Source organism: Zalophus californianus, chromosome 3 (assembly GCF_009762305.2).
Source record: "Zalophus californianus isolate mZalCal1 chromosome 3, mZalCal1.pri.v2, whole genome shotgun sequence".
NCBI lineage: Eukaryota > Metazoa > Chordata > Mammalia > Carnivora > Otariidae > Zalophus > Zalophus californianus.
The window spans coordinates 125887107-125908090 of record NC_045597.1 but is presented as its reverse complement, the minus strand read 5'-3'; the positions used below and the strand labels follow the sequence as shown (position 1 = coordinate 125908090).

Sequence of the window (20984 nt, the reverse complement as noted above, 5' to 3'; positions counted from 1 at the left end):
TCTCTCAACTTTGGCATACAGACCAGATCGTTAATTGTTCCACAGGTAAGAATGACCTGCCCGTTGAGGAATGTTTAGCACAACTCTGGTTTCTACCCACTAGATGTCAGTAACATTTCCTCTCCCTAGTCCTGAAAATTCAAAAATGTCTCCAGCCATTGCCATATGTTCCCTAGAGGGCAAAACTGGTCCCAAGTTGAGAACCACCAATATAGTTTATAAGTATTAATTTAGATAACAAATAGACACAAATTTATAATGTATGTGTAAAATAAAGAGTTTTTGAAACAGAAGAAGCATACTACTATGAAAAATATAATAGTCTGGAACTGAATTAGAAACTATCTCAGCAAAATCTAGGCATTGGGGGTAGACTGTAAATGCAATAAGAAGAACTAAATTAAATAATCAGTAAGGACAAGATAAAACAATCTTTTTGCTGTTGATACAATTATATATCTAAAAGTATAAGGGGGCACCTGGGTGGCTCAGTCAGTTGAGCAACTGACCCTTGGTTTCCGCTCAGGTCAGGATCTTGGGATCCCGGGATCAAGTCCTGGGTCAAGCTAGGCTCCGAGCTCAACAGGGAGTCTGCTTCTCTCTTTCTCTCTTTCTCTCTCTCTCTCTCTCTCTCTCTCTCTCTCCCCCTCCCTCCCACTCGCACACACACACTCTCTCTAAAATAAATAAATAAATAAATCTTTTAAAAAATAAATAAAAGCATAAGAATTTCTAGTGAAAATAAAACACTAGAATAATGAAATGTGGTATGGCGCACTTTTTTTTTTAAAGAGTTTATTTATTTATTTGACAGAGAGCACAAGCAGGGGAAGCGGGAATGGGAGAAGCAGGCTCCCACTGAGCAGGGAGCCCGATGCGGGACTCAATCCCAGGACTCTGGGATCATGACTTGAGCCAAAGGCAGTTGTTTAACCAACTGAGCCACCCAGGTGCCCCATGGTATGGCTTTTTAATACCACATTTAAGAAGGAACATATAAAGATCAGTAATTTTTCTCTATATTACTATAACCACCTAGAAATGGAAATGGGGGCGCCTGGGTGCCTCAGTCAGTTAAGCGTCTGCCTTCGGCTCAGGTCATGATCCTGGAGTCCTGGGATGGAGCCCTGGCATCCAGCTCCCTGCTCAGCGGGGAGCCTGCTTCTCCCTCTCCTCCCCACTCTTTCTCTCTCTCGCTATCTCTGTCTCTCTCTCAAATAAATAATATCTTTAAATAAATAAAAATGTTTTTTAAAAAAAGAAAGAAATGGAAATGGAAAAAAGGCTACATATAATTATAGCAATAAAACATAAAATATTTAAAAAGCAGATTTAACAAGGACCATATAGGACCTATATGAAGAAGACTTTAGTCTTGCTAAAGACCGAACAGATTTATTATGAAACTAAACTGCACTCGCCTGTGATAGGCTGAATAATGGCCCCCCAAAGATGTCTACTGTCCTAATCACCAGAACCTATGAATATGTTACTTTACATGGTAAAAGGGACTTTGCAGTTGTGATTAAATTAAGGGTCTTGAGATGGTGGGTTATCTTGGGGCCTGATGTAATTACAAGGACCCTTTTATAAAAGAGAGGCAGGAGGATGTGTGTCAGAAAGACCTGAAGATGTTACGTCACTGGCTTTGAAGATGGAAGAAGGGACCAGGAGTCAAGAATGCAGACAGCCTGTTGAAGATGGAAAAGGAAAAGAAAGAGATTCTCCCATAGAGCCTCCAAAAGAAATGGAATCCCATTGACACCTTGATTCTAGAGCAGTGAAACCCATTTCAGACTTTTTTGTTTGTTTTTCCATTTCAAACCTCTGATCTACAGAACTGGTAAGATAATAAATTTATGCTGGTTTAAGCAACCAAGTTTGTGGTAATTTGTTCCTGAAAGAGCTTTTAGCAATGTATTCACATGGTAATACGATTTTGTAAAACTTGCAAAAGTAGTATGTTTTAACCACAATCAGTTAAGACCACTGTCTCTTTCCATTCCAACTTCTTCTCCACTACTCTCCTCACACTGGGTGGTGTTGGAGTGTTTATAGAAATATTGAGGATTGGGATCCTGCTAAGGGTAAGTTGTGTCGAGGACACATTTACTTTTGGTTTAGTGGGATATATATGTGGTCATGTTCATGGTTATTGCTAGCCACTCCCACTACAGGAATGGCTTTCAGAAGTACTTCTACCCTGCACTGTTCTGACTCACCCAATGAAGGTACAGAGGCAGAGGTCATATTGCATGATGAATATGGCCTATAGCATCCACATGGAAATATTTGGGGGAATAAAGGGAGAAAATGTTTAAAGTCACATGTGAAGTCTGAAGCTAATCTGATGGAAAATCCCCCTAATTGTCAGATATATAAAACTTCAAGAGAAGAAATCAGTACCCATTGATTACGAATCAAAACTATCAGTTTTTTTAAATGTCCAATTAACCATGCTAGAAGTGAAGGGTCAAGTGCCTTCTTCTGATAAATCATCCTCCCTTGTACCAAACCCTGGAATTATAAATATGATTAATAAAAAACTTGCAAATGGATCATGACATTGTATAACCAGCACAAGGCTCACATTCAAGCCTCAGGGTCATGAATCTGAGCCCCACATTTGGTGTAGAGATTACCAAAAAGAAAAATAAAATATAAATATATATATAAAGCTTTTCAAATTTTTTGAATCCTTTTTTTAAAAAAAATAAAGAAGGAGAAGGCAAAAATAAAATATTTCATGATCAAATAATGTGTAATTCTTTCCTTTTTAAGCCTTTGGGACTGTTATATATATATGCTTATTTTTACCGTATGAGAAGAGTTCCCATAAAGTCTCCAAAATAAGCACTGCCACACAGAATCAAAACAGTATAGCCACACTAGCTAGAGTGCTGGAGCAGCTTCCCTGTCTGCCAGAAAAATCACAGGAGTTCAAAGCAGGACCTTTGTTTTCAGCTTACCATTATGATTCTCATACCATATCTATCTTCAGGATCAGAAAAGAACACTGTGTATTTCAGGAAGTCGACAAGGAAATGGAGCTGATTAAAGTTAAAGAAGTAACGAAGTAGACATGGGAGAATACTTAAAACTTTCTAGTTTCTAGCCCTTTGCTATAACTAACTCAAATAAATGAGAACTAGGGTATCTAGCTCTTCGGATACAATGTCTGGACAAAAGTCGTCCTGCATCCTTAGGTGTCTGCAGTCCTGCTTTAATTCTACAAAAAGGATAAGATGGTATAACAGAAAAGGAATGAAATAATGATGAACTCTCTAGAGTTTCTTAAATACTTAAGAGGTAAGCAGCTAAGATGCAATGAAAGGATATGAGTGGGAAGTTTGTGACCCATGAAGTTGATACTGCTGGAAGCTTGAATGAAAAGTTGAAAGGCTTTATGATTAGGCCAGACTAGATAGATAGTGAGGCAATTAGAATCATTCATTGCTGCCAAGGCATCAGGCCAACGTGAATTACAACCCAAACTGAATGAAGCAGAATAGAAAATAGAAAAGCCTTTAATGAAAATGTTGGAGAACTCACAAGGGATGGGGAAAGTGCCAAATAACTGGAAGATGGCTAAGTAAACTAAAAGGTCTATTCTCCCATCAATGCATGAGGGATTTACAAGTTTAACTCTCATTGCTGTTAATAGGAATTCTATGTGTGATCCAAGGGTGTACTCATGGAGAAAATGCATCTATTAGTGTCTCGATTGGCCTCTCTTGAGCCAACACTGGCAAATGCTCCAAATTGTGTGGTAGTTTGGTGACAGGGACTAACAGAGGCTAGAATGAAAACCACCAGCTTAGCTTCACCTTGTAATCCTCTGACAGTACAAGATCCCTTAGGAGCAAAGAGTAAAATATAGCCTATGCAATCTTTCATAGTGTTTAACTTGGAAATTAACTTCCAGCAAATTAAACTAAAAGAAAAAGTAAAAGGACAGAAATTTCTATTCAACTGAAAAGTCTATCTTTGAAAAAGAAAAGCACATCTTTAAATAATTTTCTACCTGAAAAGAATCCTTTTGCTAATTTATCTAATAATAACAGCTATCACAGCCCCTAATACATCTAGACATTGTATCAGATGCTTTACTAAAGATTCTACTTAATCATTACAACTGGTCTATGAAGTAAGTACTATTATCCCTATTTCAAAGATAAGGAAATTGAAACTGAGACATTAAGAAATTTCCCCAAGTCACCCATCTTGAAAGCAGCAGATTCAAATCCAGGTCAGTTTAGCTACAAAGCCCATGATTCTTCCTCCACACCTCACTGCTTACCCATTATAAAATAGCAAATGCAGTGCCCCACTACATCACTCTGACTTAATATAATTCACTTCCCAATCCAATTCGAATTTTCAAAAGCACTAAATCTCCCCTTAAACACATTTTGCATACTTTCAGAGACAGTAAAAATATATTTTCTAATAGTATTCCCCCCAAAAAGAAAAAAGTGATATATTGATTTTAAAGTAATTAACATTTTCATCCTAGATACATTTAAAAAAATCTCATTGAGCAAACATGTATTGAAGGTTATATGCCAAGGTCTATATTAGACTAAATACAAAGATAAATACAGTCCCTGCTCTCAAGATCAGTTAAATCTAAAAGGAGAAATAGACATTATCAACTCATTAAAATATAGTCTGATACATGATACAGAAACGGTAAGCACAAAGTGCTGTGGGGGAACATTATGCCATTTGTAACTGTTGATTTGTTAATAATATTAGCAGCTGTATTGACCTAATCCACTATTTTATAACACTTTTTAATCAAAGATTCCAACAAAGCTTTACTAAAGGCTCAACGGTATTTTAATTTATTTACAGCAAAATCTTCCTGCTCCAAATCCCTCCCTCTAAAGTATGTACCAGGCAATCATTTTTATAACCAAATTGCTGATGGAGAAATAGTGGCTCAACAAAATTAAGTGGCTCACAGAACTCAGAAGTAACTCCCAGGGACACACCCTACTCCCCCCAATATAAAATTCATTTCTCTACAAAAATCTTACTTAATCCAAAGTAATATTGACTTTAAAAGACTACTCAAATGAGCTAATTCCTCAAGAACCAGTTTGAACAAGTTCCATCAAATAGTCTGCACAATTTTAGTTCAACCAAACAGCAAAACAATTTCCAAACCATAGGTAGGTGCTGGATACTGCTTTCATTTGAGTTAATTAAAAGTATTTGATCCACTATGGTGCATCTCAGTGTAAGATCTTTAAAAGAAAAGAATCAATTAATCTATACAAGTTTCAGATAACACCCAATCTAAATGCCAGACCTTGTGACCAGATTTAATCAAGCTCTGGACATTATTTATTGACTGATCCAAAATAAGGTTGTAGTTTTTTTTATTCTCTTCTACGAAGGTACTTGAATAATAAATAAGCTATCAAAACCACCATCAATTTCCATTACAGATGTATTGAAATTCTGTGGATACTAGGTAAAACTAAGTCAGAATAATTTATTATTCAAAATGCCAAACATTGAGAATTAGCAATGCAGGTTCTTGGGGGAGGGGTTCTCTTTTTTTTTTTAAGATTTATTTACTTATTTTAGAGGGGGGGGCCCATGCCCAGCACAGAGCCCCATGTGGAGCTCAATCTCATGACCCTGAGAGCATGACCTAAACTAAAATCAAAAGAAGGTTACTTAACCAACTGAGCCACCCAGGAGCCGCTACCTCTTCTTTTCTTAATGCCAACTACTTGGAGATGATAAACACCAATAAAGCAAATTCTACAGGCTTTTAATAGATACACCCATCTACTCAGGCTCTCCTCTCTGGTTTACCAGCAATACCATGGCTAGCCTCATGAATAAACTAAGGAGGCATTATCTATGTAATGTGAGCTTAAGGATACCAGAAAGTCTCCAGGCCCAAACTATCTTCTCACCGTCTGCTGATTCTTGAAGCAAGCATTTCATTCTTTAACTCAGCGGTTCATAGTCCTCGCTAATCCCTAGAATTATCTGGGGCACGTCTTTAAAACATTGATGCCATAGCTTCAGCCCCAGAGATTCTTATTTTAGCCTGGACATCTGTATTTTGTCTTTTTTTCTTTTCTTTCTTTTCCTTTTTTTTTTTTTAAGAATGACAGGTGAGGGCGCCTGGGTGGCTCAGTTGGTTAAGCGACTGCCTTCGGCTCAGGTCATGATCCTGGAGTCCCGGGATTGAGTCCCACATCGGGCTCCCTGCTCAGCAGGGAGTCTGCTTCTCCCTCTGACCCTCTTCCCTCTCGTGTTCTCTATCTCTCATTCTCTCTCTCTTGAATAAATAAATAAAAATCTTTAAAAAAAAAAAAAAAAGAATGACAGGTGAGGGGCTCCTGGGTAGCTCAGTCAGGTAAGCGGCCAACTCTTGATTTCAGCTCAGGTCATGATCTCAGTGTCATATGAGACCAAGCCCTGTGCAGGGCTCCCTGCTGGGAGTGGAGCCTGCTTAAGATTCTCTCTCTTCTCTTCTCTCCCCCTGTCCCACACGATCACGCTCTCTCTCTAAAAAAAAAAAAAGAATGACAGGAGATTCTAATGAGTAGCCATGATGGAAAGCCACTGGTACGATATTTGAGCAAATCTGAATAGATACAGGAGAAAGCAAGCGGATGTGAGGTAACTAAGAAAGGAGAGAAGCAATATATAAAATAGAGACACAATATGGGTAGACTAAGGCAGTCAAAAACAAGGATTCCAATTTTGCCTTTGGCCAACCATATAACCTAAGCCCTGTTCAGAGGGACACTGTTGGAACAGGAGGAGGAGCAATGCCGTTAGGAAAAAAAATGCATGAAGATCTAGTTTCAGATCATTTTACCTCTATGGACATAGAAAGGAGTTCAGCTTGATTTATACCACAAAATAAAGGCCATTCATAAAAATACACAAACAAACATTTTTAAAGTATGGGGAAAAGAACATTTCTCAATTTGCACATAGAGATATTTAATTGAAACTCAAAAATAAGCCACATAAGTAAAAAAGACATACTACTATTACTATTTTTCTTTTTTACATGTCCTGTTCCTTTTTTTGTAGAAATTGCTCCATTTTAAGAAAAAGACAAGTAGATTGACATTTTGAAATTAATAATAGAAAGCATCTAAAATAGAGGATTTCCAACTTTAGAACAAAAATTTTTACAAAAAACTTAATCTCTAAGTTTAAACACCCAATGTGTTTTGTGTGTTCTGTGCAAGCATTTTAGTAGGTCTTGTGTTTCAGTAAAACATCAAAGTAGTATTGAAACATTTCACTTTAGTAATCTCATTCAAAATTCTGACCTTTACTATTGTCCAAATGAGGGACTAGATGTTTCTGCATGAATTTAATAAGCTTCTGATTAATTCTACAAATACTGTCTTATCGTTAAAAATGTGCAATTTTATTGGCAAAAATGCTTTTTTTCTAATTCAAAATAATAATTTTATTTTACTAGATACATTTTTATTCTGTCATACAAAGGAAGTTATATAACAAAAATATCACTGATACTTCTGAACTAAAGTTGAAATCCTCGTGATTTATAAAACAAGCTCACATACCTTAAACTGTTTTTAGTTCTACTTATTAGAAACTATAGGGGCGCCTGGCTGGCTCAGTTGGTAGAGCATGGGACTCCTGATCTCTGGGTCATGAGTTCAAGTCCCATGTTGGGTCTACGTAGAGATTACTTAAAAATAAAATCTTTAAAAAAAAAAGAAGAAACTATAAAGAATAATTAGAGACCAATAAAGAGGAAAATTTTGGCAGATTCACAAACAACACACTCTCCTATTATTCCATTTGGAAGAAATAATGAATATTGTATACCTGAAGTAAAAATACTAATTCTTTTTTGAAAAAGGCAAATAGTCCATTTGTTTTGCTCGTATCTATATCCTTAAATAAACTAAAGTCCTAAAGGATCCATTGCAGATTTACTTTCTTTCTTGACTTCTTTTTTTTTTTTTTAAGGATTTTATTTATTTATTTGACAGAGAGAGAGACAGCGAGAGAGGGAACACAAGCAGGGGGAGTGGGAGAGGGAGAAGCAGGCTTCCCGCTGAGCAGGGAGCCCCACGGGATCCTGACCTGAGCTGAAGGCAGACATTTAACAACCCAGGTGCCCCTTTTTCTTGACTTCTTAACTCCTATTTGATTCAATGTTTTTCTTCATACCGCTTTCTTTAGTAGTAGTCTAGATCAGTTAACATCTCATTTATCTTAATACCTTTGCTAATAATAGTCATTACTCTGAAACCAGATTGTCAGAGTTCAAATCCTGATTCCACTATTTACTCTGTCCTTACGCAAGTTACTTACCATCTCTATTCTTCATCTAAAAAGTGAGAATAATAGTATCTATCTCATAGGATTGTTATGAGAATTAAATTAGTTAATATACATTTAAAAACATCTTAGAAAATTGTCATAAAGCATTCAATAAATATTTGTGATCATTATTATCAGTTTAACACTTGTGGTATTTCCAAAAAAAAAAAAAAATCAGCTTTCTTCCAGAGTTGCCATGGTGTCTGAGATACTATTTTTGCTTGTTTTTTTTTAATCTGAATATTAGTTGATTCTTAAATACTTGATTTGAATTTCTAATCCACTTTACAACAAACTAAATCCAAGTACATTAGTTTGAGGTAAGGGTTGGAGGCATAGAATAATAGAATATTAAATAATATAATATATTAATTTATATTTATATTATGAATATAATTATTCATAATAATGAAAAGAAACAGATTTTAGAACTATAAAATCAAAGCACTGAGTGGAAACTAGAAGGTCATCTCCATTTCCTCCCTCTCTTCCCAATCTCCACACCTACCATCTCACACCTGTATCAAGAAGCTTCACCCTTCCAAGACTAAATGACACTATGGTAGACTTTTAATTACTTCAGTAAAAGGGGATTCCATGTCTTCCTGATTAAAATTTGAGACAATAACGTATTAAAGAGAGCCTGGGTCTCAGGCAAGGCAGATTTGGGGTTAAATTCTTGCTCTAACATTTACTAATTATACAGCCATTTGAAAGATAACTTAAACATTTTGTGCAATTTCTTTATCTGTAAAAGGAAGCCAGTGCCCATGTTACAGGGTTGTTGTAGAGAATAGGTTATAAGCCTTATAAAGCATCAGGTACAATGTAGCTTAACATCACAGCTGTAGATAAAGATATACACAGACAATATTTCCCCAAATTATGCTATATAATCATAACAGTGAGATATGCATTTTGTGAGGAAACAAATAAGGACAACTAATTTAAATTTAAAATCTATTTAGAATAAATCAAAAAGTAATTGGTGATATATGATACATTTACGAAAATATTTTTAAGATACACCTGTACTTTGATTTCTAAATCTAGTAGAAAAAAGAAATATGGCTTTGAGGTCTATTTTGACTTCAAGTTAAAGATTTTGTGATGAGGAATATATTTGTTAAAGCCAATATTTGCAATTTGTTTATCAAACCTCTTCATTATAGATGGGCAGATGGCAATTAATATGTAGGGGTAGTCCATGAAATTTTACAAAGATTCTTAGATTATTACCAGCTAAGAAAGAGTGCATTGAAACAAAACTAAATAGGGAATTATCTATTTGCTTGTTTTATGTTTAAGTCCCTGAGATTTATTCCAGTGAGAACAATAAGCAGAAAGAATGAAATAAAAAAGGCAGAAGGCCAAAGTGTCATAAATGCTGTTAAAGTATTCGATAAAAGCTATCCACTTGAGGTTCACTGCAACACATTGGGAAAAAAAATGATCTTCCCATATTTAGACACATGCGAGAGCAAGCCAAACACTCTGAGATGTGATACTGTTATACAACACACAGAACCATATTTATCTTATTACCGCTACCTATGTGGCCCATAGTGTTCTCAGGAAACCTGATTTGATGTACATGATATAATGTTTGGAAGCTGCTCTGATTATTCTACCCTAATTAACAGGATGTCTGGTAAAATCAGCAAACAACGCAATGCCTGAGTTTGGTACTAAAAACTAAGTCTTAAATCTCCATAATATTTTTAAAACAAACAAACTAGGACATGAATGGTGTTTTTTTTTTCCTGGATTCATCTTTTTAAAAATTTTCCAAGATCCTTCCAGTCAATACATAAGATAGGGCACATATTGTCAAGGATAAGTTGTTAAAGTGAATATGAAATGTGCTTCTCAAAATATCGTTTACACATTTACCAGATGGTAAAATAAACATGTAAATTGTTATCAAGTATACACTAAGTTTGTATTAAAATTTTACGCTCTGTGGAAAGTGTAAAAATTATCACATATTGTATTACTTGTTCACTTAATAGTTTATTAGCATTCTATAAAAATTTTCTTTAAGAAAAATGGCATTTAAATGGTCAGAGGACTCATGTGATGCTAATCAGAACTAAAGAAGCCATGAACATTAGAAAAGGCAGGATAATCAAATCTCCCTATCCATTCGTTAGTCAAAGGTGAAAAGAATGTTTCCTTAAAACTCCAGTTAAATCCATAAGTTAATACAGTTAACTTAATATCTTTGCAAGATATGACATTAAGTAAGAAAGCTGATTTCATGGACATGTCCACTATTATACTGAGGATTGCCCAGAACATCCCACTTATATAGTCCTCTGTTCATCATTGTTAACTACTACAATAATTTAAGGATTTACTAAAAAGCATTGATAAAAAGAAGAAAATTAAATCTCTGTGAAGTTACTATCTTTTCAATTCAATCTAGGTTCATACTTCATGAATAAAGTTTTTGAATGTCAATAGAAGTACTTTATGGCACCTCCAATCTCCTTTCGGATTTAATCACGAGTTTTAATTCACAGCACTGACATTAGTGACTTCAGTCATTTGGCACATGTCATCGCTCTCCTGCTATGTGGCCAGATTTATATGCAGCATGTTGATAAAAATGTGGTATTATTATAATGCAATATTTATGGCAGAATTTCTAGAGGAAATCTACCTTTAGAATGAGTCAATGAGCCAATCATCAAAGTTTACTTAACATACCTCAGAAACACATGATTATTATAAAGGAGAATGTTATCATAAAATTTAATGATAACATTAACTTTTCCACTAGAATAACGATCTTGGCTTTAGGAGATCCTGGAAGTCAGGAGCAGACCCCAAAGCAACTAGCCCAAGTACAAACTTTGCCTGAAGACTTGTGTTTTAAAAGAAATCCATAGAGAAAGGACCAATGAATCACAATGGGGAAGTTCTTTGAGGTCACAGAGGTAGCTTAATTTATTATTAAACTTGCCAGCTCATGGTAATCAATAAACAACAGGAAAAACTGAAGTTCAAAGACCTGTATTCTTCAGCCAAGAAACCTGGAACCTAAAACTTTGGGCCATAAAAATTTCATACATCAAATTCAGGATGTCATGTCTTCCAAGCATAAAGCAGAATATGGAAGAACTTGTGCAATCTGGGATTTTCACCTGCTTTTTCCTAAAAAGCAGGGGACCAAAATCACCGAGGAGAATATTGTTCCTGCTCTGGGTTCACAGCAACCTAGATATTGTTGGAGGCCCCTCAGGAGTCACTGGGGGAACTAAGGAAGAGGGGCTTGCTGACCAGAAGTCCAAAGGCCTCACTCTGCTTCAACAGAGCACCTCCACATTTACTTGTTTTCTATTGGGTATTTCAATGCATTTTGAAAAACAATTCCGTTACTAAAAATTTTTCAAGAATGAAGACCACTGCCCTTCTTGGGAAACAGAGAGACTAAAAAGTAATGATGTTTTGTTAGTGCTTCTTTCTATTGGATGTGTTATTTTAAATATGAATTAGCCTCTGTTCCCTTCAGTTCATCTACCAGTCAAGAAAGTAGTGTAGATTATGTGGACTATAAAAAAAAAAAAATATTTAATGTCTGCAAGTTTAAAAAAGTGACTTTTTTATTAAAAGCAAAATGTACAAGAAACAAGTTAAAGTTGTTTAAGGCAATGTAATAGTTTGCTTACAACCTGAAAGAGAAAAAGAAAGAGAAGTGGGTATTAACTAAATTCTACTTTACAATGCTTTTTGATTTGTGTATGTGACAATTCTATCAGAACATTTTAATAAATCAATAATTTGCCATTCCTTTTTCTCTTATATTGATGGTTTTGTTAAACAATGAAGAGAGATTTCATGTCTTGTAATAAGTTGTTGGCTAACATAGTAATAAAACTTGTATAGCACTTCCCAATATGCAAAGTGCTATCATAAACATTATTTAATGATGAAACAGAATAAATGTTCATTTTTCTTAATAAAAAAGAAATCATATAAATCCTATATTCTACCTTCAAATTTTTCAGCTTGTTTTAAAATGAAAATAACATTCCTCCCAAATCTTTAAAACTTATCTAGAAAGGCATGTCACATTATTCCTGTAAGTTTTCTTATACTGTCACACGATCCCATACCCCAGGATAACATACTCTTCAAAGTTATATGTTTTCTAGTTAGTGGATACCTTCCTATTTTAGATGCCAATTTCTAATTTCATCAATACGATCAAATTTTTAATTATGTCAAGACTGACATAGTTGGAACTGGTAAGAGGGTGAGGAAACAAATTCTCGTATACTTATGGAGTAACTGTAAATTGATACAGCCTTTAGCCCAGAAATTCCACTTTTAGGAACTTATCCAATAGACATCTAACACAAGTATACAGAGAGAAATGTACAATATAGCATTTTTTTTACAATAGCAAAAACCTAGAAACAACTACATGTACATTCATAAGACTAGTTAAATTAGGAATAGTTTATCCATACAACGTTAATAGTAAAGATGTTAAGAAGAGTAAGATCAATACGTGGGCGCCTGGGTGGCTCAGTTGGTTAAGCGACTGCCTTCGGCTCAGGTCATGATCCTGGAGTCCCGGGATCGAGTCCCGCATTGGGCTCCCTGCTCAGCGGGGAGTCTGCTTCTCCCTCTGACCCTCTTCCCTCTTATGCTCTCTATCTCTCATTCTCTCTCTCTCAAATAAATAAATAAAATCTTTAAAAAAAAAGAATAAGATCAATATGTACTGGGTTAGAAATATAGCCTAAATATATTGTTAAATAAAAAATACAAGTTGCACAACAGTACATATGGTTTCTTCTAATGGAATTCATAGTAAAAGTCAGTTATATTTAATCAGGTTGGGTTATTTCCATTTAATCAGAGGTCCAGTCTGTATAAACCTACCACTCAAAGTGACCATTACTTGACCCCCAGCCTTTCTATACTTACCTCCCTATTACCTCCTCTACACACTCTATTTCTCAAACATAAAATATTACCTCTTTCCCAACAGACCTCTGCTTCTCTACCTTCCAGACTTGGCTTATGGCTTCTGGGTTTTTTGTTGTTGTTGTTGTTGTTTTGGTTTTTTTGTTTGTTTGTTTTTGCTGTTCAGAATGCCTCTGCAAATCCAGGCTCAACAAGTATCACATTCACAAAGCCTTCCATGATTCCCTCAGCTAGGTGTAACCACACCTCCCCTATTATCCCAGAGGATTTTTACCTGTGCTTCTCTTCTAGAACTCATACTCACCACTTTTTATCTCATAATACAGTCTTTTCACAAATCACAAAGAATCCATATTTAGTTCATGCTATAATCTCCCTGGCGCCTAATAAAAACCTTAATCATAGTCAGCAATCCCAACAAAGCCTTGTTAAACTAAAATAATCAGATCAATATAGAAAGTTCTTGTTATATCAGTCTAACTTAGATAAAGAATCCCCAATCTTTCTGCTAAGAGGAGCTACTTTACATTTTCAAAGTTGTGAGCGCAACAGAATAGTAGAAAGAGAGAGAAGAAATTCATCTAAACTACAATAACCCTAAATGGAGACATGAAATGGAGGTATACTACCATCCATCACTACTCTCCTCTCAACTGGCAATCCACAGGACAAAAGAGAAGTGATCAAACAATCATTTTTGAGATCTATCAGGGAGGCTTTCAAAATACTGGCAGGGAAATCCTAAGGTTTGGTTCAGGAATTCCTATCCTAGAGAGTTCACCTTGCCAAGTCCATACTCACTAAGATCTCTATGAAATGAACTATTACAATGTTGCTTTCAGTTTGCAATAAAAATAAACTAAAACCTCTCAATTAATGGTAGTTTAAGACTGCAAAAAGAGCAAGGATAAATAAAATTCATTAGTCTAAAGATTTCATTTGAGAAATATTTGTACCCTCCTTCTTGCCAAATTGCATTCACTGATAAACAGATTTCATTTTTACCATAAACTTGCCTTTTTTGTTATCTAGTAAAAATAAGGAGTAAAAGTAATCAAAAGATTGGCAGATGGAAGCAAGTGAGAAGCAATTCACATAGATAATTCGGAAATAGGAAACATCTGATTTTTAAAAAATTGACTATCGTTTCTAGAAAATATGTTAATTGGACAAACAAAAGAGGTATAATTTATACAAATAAAACTTGGAGACCTCAGAGAATTCTAACAATCTTACTTTACTCTCTTAAAAGACTCAACACATTATGATTCGGATCATGAAATCTAGTTTCAAAAAATATATAAAATTTAAAACAAGTAGTAAACTAAAAACTGTGCATTTGTTCTCTATTCCCTTTACCATTTTTCAATCTGGGAACACTTCTAAATTTAGGAGTGAGCTATAATAAGCCATGGTCAGATGACTGCCTAGTTTCTTGAATATTAATAAATACTTAATTCCGGCACTGATGAAATACTGCATTGGGAGAGGTGGGTAGTAGGCAGCGTACAAAATAAGGAGAATCAATAACTTTAACTTTTCTTCTTCTTGTTTCTCTTTTATTTTTAAATCCCAGAACTTGAAGATTTCTAAAAACTGGACAAACTGAATCGTTTCTATGTGACAAATACTCTATGACTTTTCTAATATTTTAGGCTCAGCTAATCCCCAAATACATTTAACCAAGGTTTTTCCTTTTAACCTTTCACTCTTTAACCATTTTGATTCCTAGGGCTGGTGAATTTTTGTATTCTAAGTGACGTTTCTCAGCAAAAACAAAACAAAACAAAAAAAACAGATCTCATTTCATCCTATCCTCTAGTTATGGCATAACACAGATCAATTTATACGAACGTGTTATTCCTAAGGATAATAATAGCAAATAATAACTGCACACTTTAGGGGATTCTGAATCTAAATGAAACAAAATATAAAGTTTCTATGGTATTTCTACTGTAATATGCTTAATACAACAAATTCTCAAATACATACATTTATCTGTGATTCACTTTGATGGGTGATGTTCATATCATGACTCAAGTGAATGCAACCACTTAAAAATGAATGACTTGGGAGATTGCCATGGACTATCCGAGTAAGTAGGCTGCTTATATCTGGCCTATATTAAGGAGAAGAAATCTTTCCATCTGATACATTTTGGAGGTAATCCCTCCATAGCTGAACTGAAATATGATATACGGCTGGCATCGCTATACTGAATTCCCACCCTATAATTCTGTATTTGTCCCACGGATTAGGACTGTTCTGAATACTCTGGCATGTATTGTTTTGAGAATGATAATCAGGTGTCAAACATGCAATACTTCTGGACGATTTCCAATTTCAGTCTCTCTAGATAAAGGCTACGTTATGGACGACTATGGAGTTTCTAGAGACAGTACTAATCACCATGTTTTAATCATGATAAAGCTGGAGGAGGAATGCAAATGCTTCTTCTATACAGAAAGTAAGAAGAAAGGGCTCTTCAGGTCACTTTGTCAAGGGCATAAACTGCCTGTTCTACAACATGGCCATACTGTCACAATGTTTCAAAAAAAAAAAATAGAAAGCTATTTGAAAATAGTTATTTTTAAATCTATGTGCTTATTTTTATTTTTAAGAACGTTGCCATTACCCGAGTCCCTAGGCATGAAATTACAATGAATAGGTGGTTTGCCACCATGGTTAATAGATGTAAAACTGAAAAAAACAAACACCTTTTTCTTTTCATTTCTACCTCTTCTTTCATGACACAAACAAAAAACCTCGGGGAGTGGTCTCCAGATTTTGCTGCACGTTGCAACCACCTAGCAATCTTTAAAAAGTACTGATGCCTGGCTCTGACTACTAAACACTCACATTCTGATTCATCTGGGATAGGGTGTGAATCTGAGCATTAAAAATTTTTGATTTTTAAAAGCTCCCTTGCTGATTCTAATGTGAAGCCACTGACCTAAAGGATCTAAGAGCTGCTAGCCTCTTGCCCCCTTCCAGCTGTGCCTTAGGGTCAAGAAAGGGAAAGAGGCATTTCATGCAAAGAACCACACCAACAAGTATGGGCCTGCTTATCCCCAAGACTAGAAGGGACCCCAATTTTAATAAATCAGTATGCTTGGAGTAGGTATGTGTGTGTGCATGAAAGAGAAAAGAATGAGGGGTGCATGGCTAGCTTAGCTGGTCGAGTGTGAGACTCTGGATTTGGTGGTTATAAGTTCGAGCCCCACACTGGGTGTAGAGATCGCTTAAAAATAATACCTTTTAAAAAAATTTTTTTAAAAGAGAAGAATGTGAAATGACTACGGACAAATAAGTTAGGTTAAATCTTAAATAATATCTAGCAATCTCAAAGAGACAGAATTTAAAGATTTTTTTCTCTTAATGTGCAGATTATAATGGAAAGAACATTGTAAAGGACAATCTCTCAAGCCTTCCCCCCAAGCATCCGTTATGCTGTACGTCCAAGTGGGTTCTCAAACAAGAAACAACTCATTCTACTTTGCTAATATGTATAGTCTGCCGTTCTAGAAAAGAAAGATTAGAGCACAACAGGAAACTGAGGACATTCTATGCTAGTCGAATTAACATCACCACTGTGAAATTGCTTCTCACTTTGAGGCACTGTCCATCAGAGAATCATGAAATAAATTGACTAGGTCATAACCAGAATGAAATTCAACTTAAAAAATATCAGAGTGTATCAAATGTGGTAAAGGTAGTATTTTGTGAAACCTTTGTGTGTGTCTGTGTGTGTGTGTTTATTTATCACTGTGAGTCTCAGTTAAAAACTTTGAAAGCCCCTGCTCTCGAGGTTTTTCTATCCTAACTCAGAACACTGAAATTCAAGGTGCAGAGAAACTCAGAGGTCCACAAAAAGCAAAGTTCTTTAAAGCTGAAAAATACCTGAAACATTTCATTTATAATTTTATTTTACAAATGATTGTATTGAAAACCATAGAAATAAACTGTCTTATTTGTGTCCAGTGTTTTCTGCTATACCTTAGGAGTCAGGTTCCTTTGAGACCTTTATTTTCAAAATAAATTGAATGCAGGTATCTCACATACTAAATTGCCGTGGCACCAACGACAAGTTTTCAGTCATATTATGTGAACATTTCTTTGACATGGTGGCATTTTCACCAATTTCTTCCACAAGTGGAAATTATACCATGTGCAAATTAAGTGATAAATGTAAAAGCTCTTGATTCCAGTGCTCAGAAGTAGAGAATTATTTTCATAGATAAGAGATTGCCAAAAGGGTATTTCTTCAGGCTCCGATAGGAGGTCCTCAAAAAACACACGGTCATGACAGGACCTAGAGCAGCACTGTGCAAGAAGTGTGAGAAATTCTCCACTTGCTTTTCCTGAGTTTATGTTCTTATTCTCCCGTTGCATCATGGTGTTGTGTACACACACACGCACACATGCACACACACACACACACACATAAATGTATATATACATTTGCTGTAGAGCAGAAAGAATTGAAAATGAAATTAAAAATCGGTGTAACTTTAATCTCAGGAACAAAGAGTTTCCTAAATAAATGGTAATGCAAGTAAAACTGCTTCTCATGATCTGTAAGGCCTGAATCTCCTAGGTTTGGAACTTTATTTTTTGAAGCTATGTAGAGAAAGGGCTGATAATGATGTTACTAATAAAGTATAATACATACACTTGTATAGCCATCCAAAAAAAACCCTTCCTTCCTCATCATGTTGGCATACACACTTCATATTGCAATCTCCTTAAGGAAGGGGTTAAATTAATTAACTAAGAAAAATTCACTTTTTAAAAATTCATTTTAGTCTTCATCATGCTAAACTTAAGGGCAAGGAGAACATGCATTGGTATCAGAAAGTTCAAGGAAGCATAAGAGAAAAATTCAGAATGTCAATTAAAATGTACCAGGCTACAAAAAATAAGAAACCATCAAATAGGTAAAGGCTACTAGGCAATGGGTGGAAGGTATATATTAAGAAAATTAGTACCAGATCTTCTTTCTTCCACCCCATTCTTCCCTAACACATATAGAGCAAGTTTTCTTAGGATAAGCGTATGAGGACACACCCTGGGCAAAGAAATCCTATAGAAACATATAAATGCATAAATAAATAAGCCAGCAAACACAGAGACCCCTGAAAAGCTGGAAGAAGGAAGGGAAAGTGAAGGAGTTGCAGAATCAGTGATTCTGAATCACCCCAAGGGCTAATTATGACTCTAAATAGCTAAGAGAATGAAGATTAGTCTGTAATAAGGCCCTTACACTCAGTCAAGAGCACACTGACAAATGTAATAAGAAAGATTTTAATGTCTGTGCAAATGAGGAAGCTGAACTGAAAAGGATCAAAGAAAGCATTGAAAGATGGGTCCTAAGTACAAAAGAGAGCAGGGGTAAATGGAGTTAGTGCCTCACAGAGCTAAAAATGTTAGGGGTAAAGAACACAGAAACACCAGTAAAAGATAAAAATATTAATTTGTCCTTTCACAAATACAAAAAAAAAGATAATAGAAAAGTGAATATTGAGAGATGAAGTGATTATAAAAGTATACGGGGGGGGAGCACAAAATCTTGAAAAACAATGATAAGAAGATACACTGTATCTGATGTTTGTCCTAAAAATTGTACAATTGCTTTGGGGGAAAGCATAAAAATTCTGACCTGAAATAAACAAACTGATGAATCAGGCATAGATTTTATAAAGATTCAGGTTCAGTGTGGTAGCATGAGGAAAAAAAGAGGAGGTTAAAAAAAAGTTGTTGGCAAGAGAGTCAACAAGGGCAAAATGAGTGTCAGAAAGACAGCAGAGTTGGAGGAGGAAAGAACAAATTTGTTGAGGAGGAAGTCAGTATGTTTCTTTGACTTTCTCCACAGGAACAAAGCAGAATGTGAGCATAAATTAAGAGAGTGAATCCCAAAGGTGAGTGAGCTCTAAGGATTATTTAGAATGCAGTCAATTTAAATATATATATATAGCAAATTAAGACAGAGGTAGAAAAAAAGATTTTATTTAAACAAAATATATAGCATTCAACGGTAAGTAAACTGGAAGGAGTATGTCGCCATCATAGCCTTTCAAAGGAAAGTGCTGAGTAGTAAACATTGCTATTGTTTGGTAAAATTATAAATTTTTAATTAAAAAACACATCAGGTTATAAAAGTGCTAACCACCTTTGAAACATTTTTAATTGGCAATAATGGTTTGGCCTTTAGTAAATCTCCACTTGAGCAAGCCATTCAAAATAGAAATCACTATGATAACTGAAAAGTTCTCATAAAATGTCATTGTTGATTGCAGATGGCCTGAATTGAATCTACATAACATGTATGCATATTTTATTAACTGAAGTTCAAGGAGGTTAAAGTTTAAAAATAGAAATGTGATAGCTTAACATTGTAAATGCAAAGATGAAACTATCAAGAAAGTTATAATTCCACAAAGTAGTCTATAATTTCACTATATTACAAAAGGGGAGAGATGACTTTGCTATTTCATGTTTTAGATACAATCAAAGAAACTATCTCCTAAGTCAGAGGGAGAAAATCACCTCTGGGACTAAACAGAATAACCTTTCGTTAATAGAAGAGAGCAAATGTCTGAATGTTCATGGGTATGCATATCACTATTCAAAGAGGACGTTTCAAACACACACACAATTTAAGCACACGTATCTGAAATGGTCGTGCCTTCCATCAACTTTCACAGGCAGCCTTACTTGTGCCCACAAATGGCAGCCCAGCAGGCAGTGACATCAGACCCAGAAATGATGTGGCCTGTATAGTATGCAGGGAAGTGCAATGCTCTACTTGTTTGCAATGGTTTTATTTTTCGACTAGTTTTTATCACACTTGGCATGAACAAGGGAACATGTGCTTTGCTAAATTTGAACTTTTAAGATGAAACTGAATTAACTGAGAACCAAAAAATTGCTTCTGAATTATCCTAAGATTGAAAAATGCCTTCCCTTTCATACTAGGAATGACAAAATAAAAGACAAATACATCTTGGAAGTTGAAATGTGAGCTAGGAAGATCCTGTGGTTTGAGAACAACATTGTTGACTTTTTCTTTTTTAGGAACCTGAAATAAGATTGTCATGAAAAGGCTTTTTCCCATACAGTACACTTGCTAACGTGAAGATATGTACTAAACTGAAACCTAAATAAATCTAATATAAGCACTAAACCTAATATAAGCAAGATTTGTTTTGTTATATTTTTCAACCAGGAAGTTTAATTAATTTGCCATTCCTTAAAACTTAGTATGATCATATATATATATATATATATGATAAAACATATGTACTACCGATATATACGAAATCAATACACTCTTACATTCTTTTTTTTTTCTTGCTAGTATTGAAACAAAATAACCGTATGGGCTAAAATGACCAGAGGCATATCCAGAGAGATGCTCTCCCCTCCTAAATTTCCTCTTCCTCCTCATAAAAGATATGCCAAGATACCCAAGTATAAAATGCTTTGTATATAAAATGAGTGCCATCATGCAGATATTTTTAAAGAGTTGAAATCCAAAATAATTTTAATATAAAATTCAAGTTATAAATCACAGGATATGTTTTAAGGAATCTAGTGATAATAGGTCAAACAACCTGAAAGAATCAGCTTGTGGTACAAGCTTCGTTGCATTAATAATGTCACAGTTAGTATGTTTATTAAATTAAATATTACCA

At 35.0% G+C, this 20984-nt stretch overlaps 1 non-coding gene across 1 annotated transcript; it reads left to right on the top strand.

Annotated features, from left to right (window-relative positions):
• Positions 1 to 7622: 7622 nt before the first annotated feature.
• TRNAR-CCU lies at positions 7623 to 7695 on the top strand. The gene has a single exon. It is a non-coding gene; the product is annotated as a tRNA-Arg (tRNA).
• Positions 7696 to 20984: the final 13289 nt, after the last annotated feature.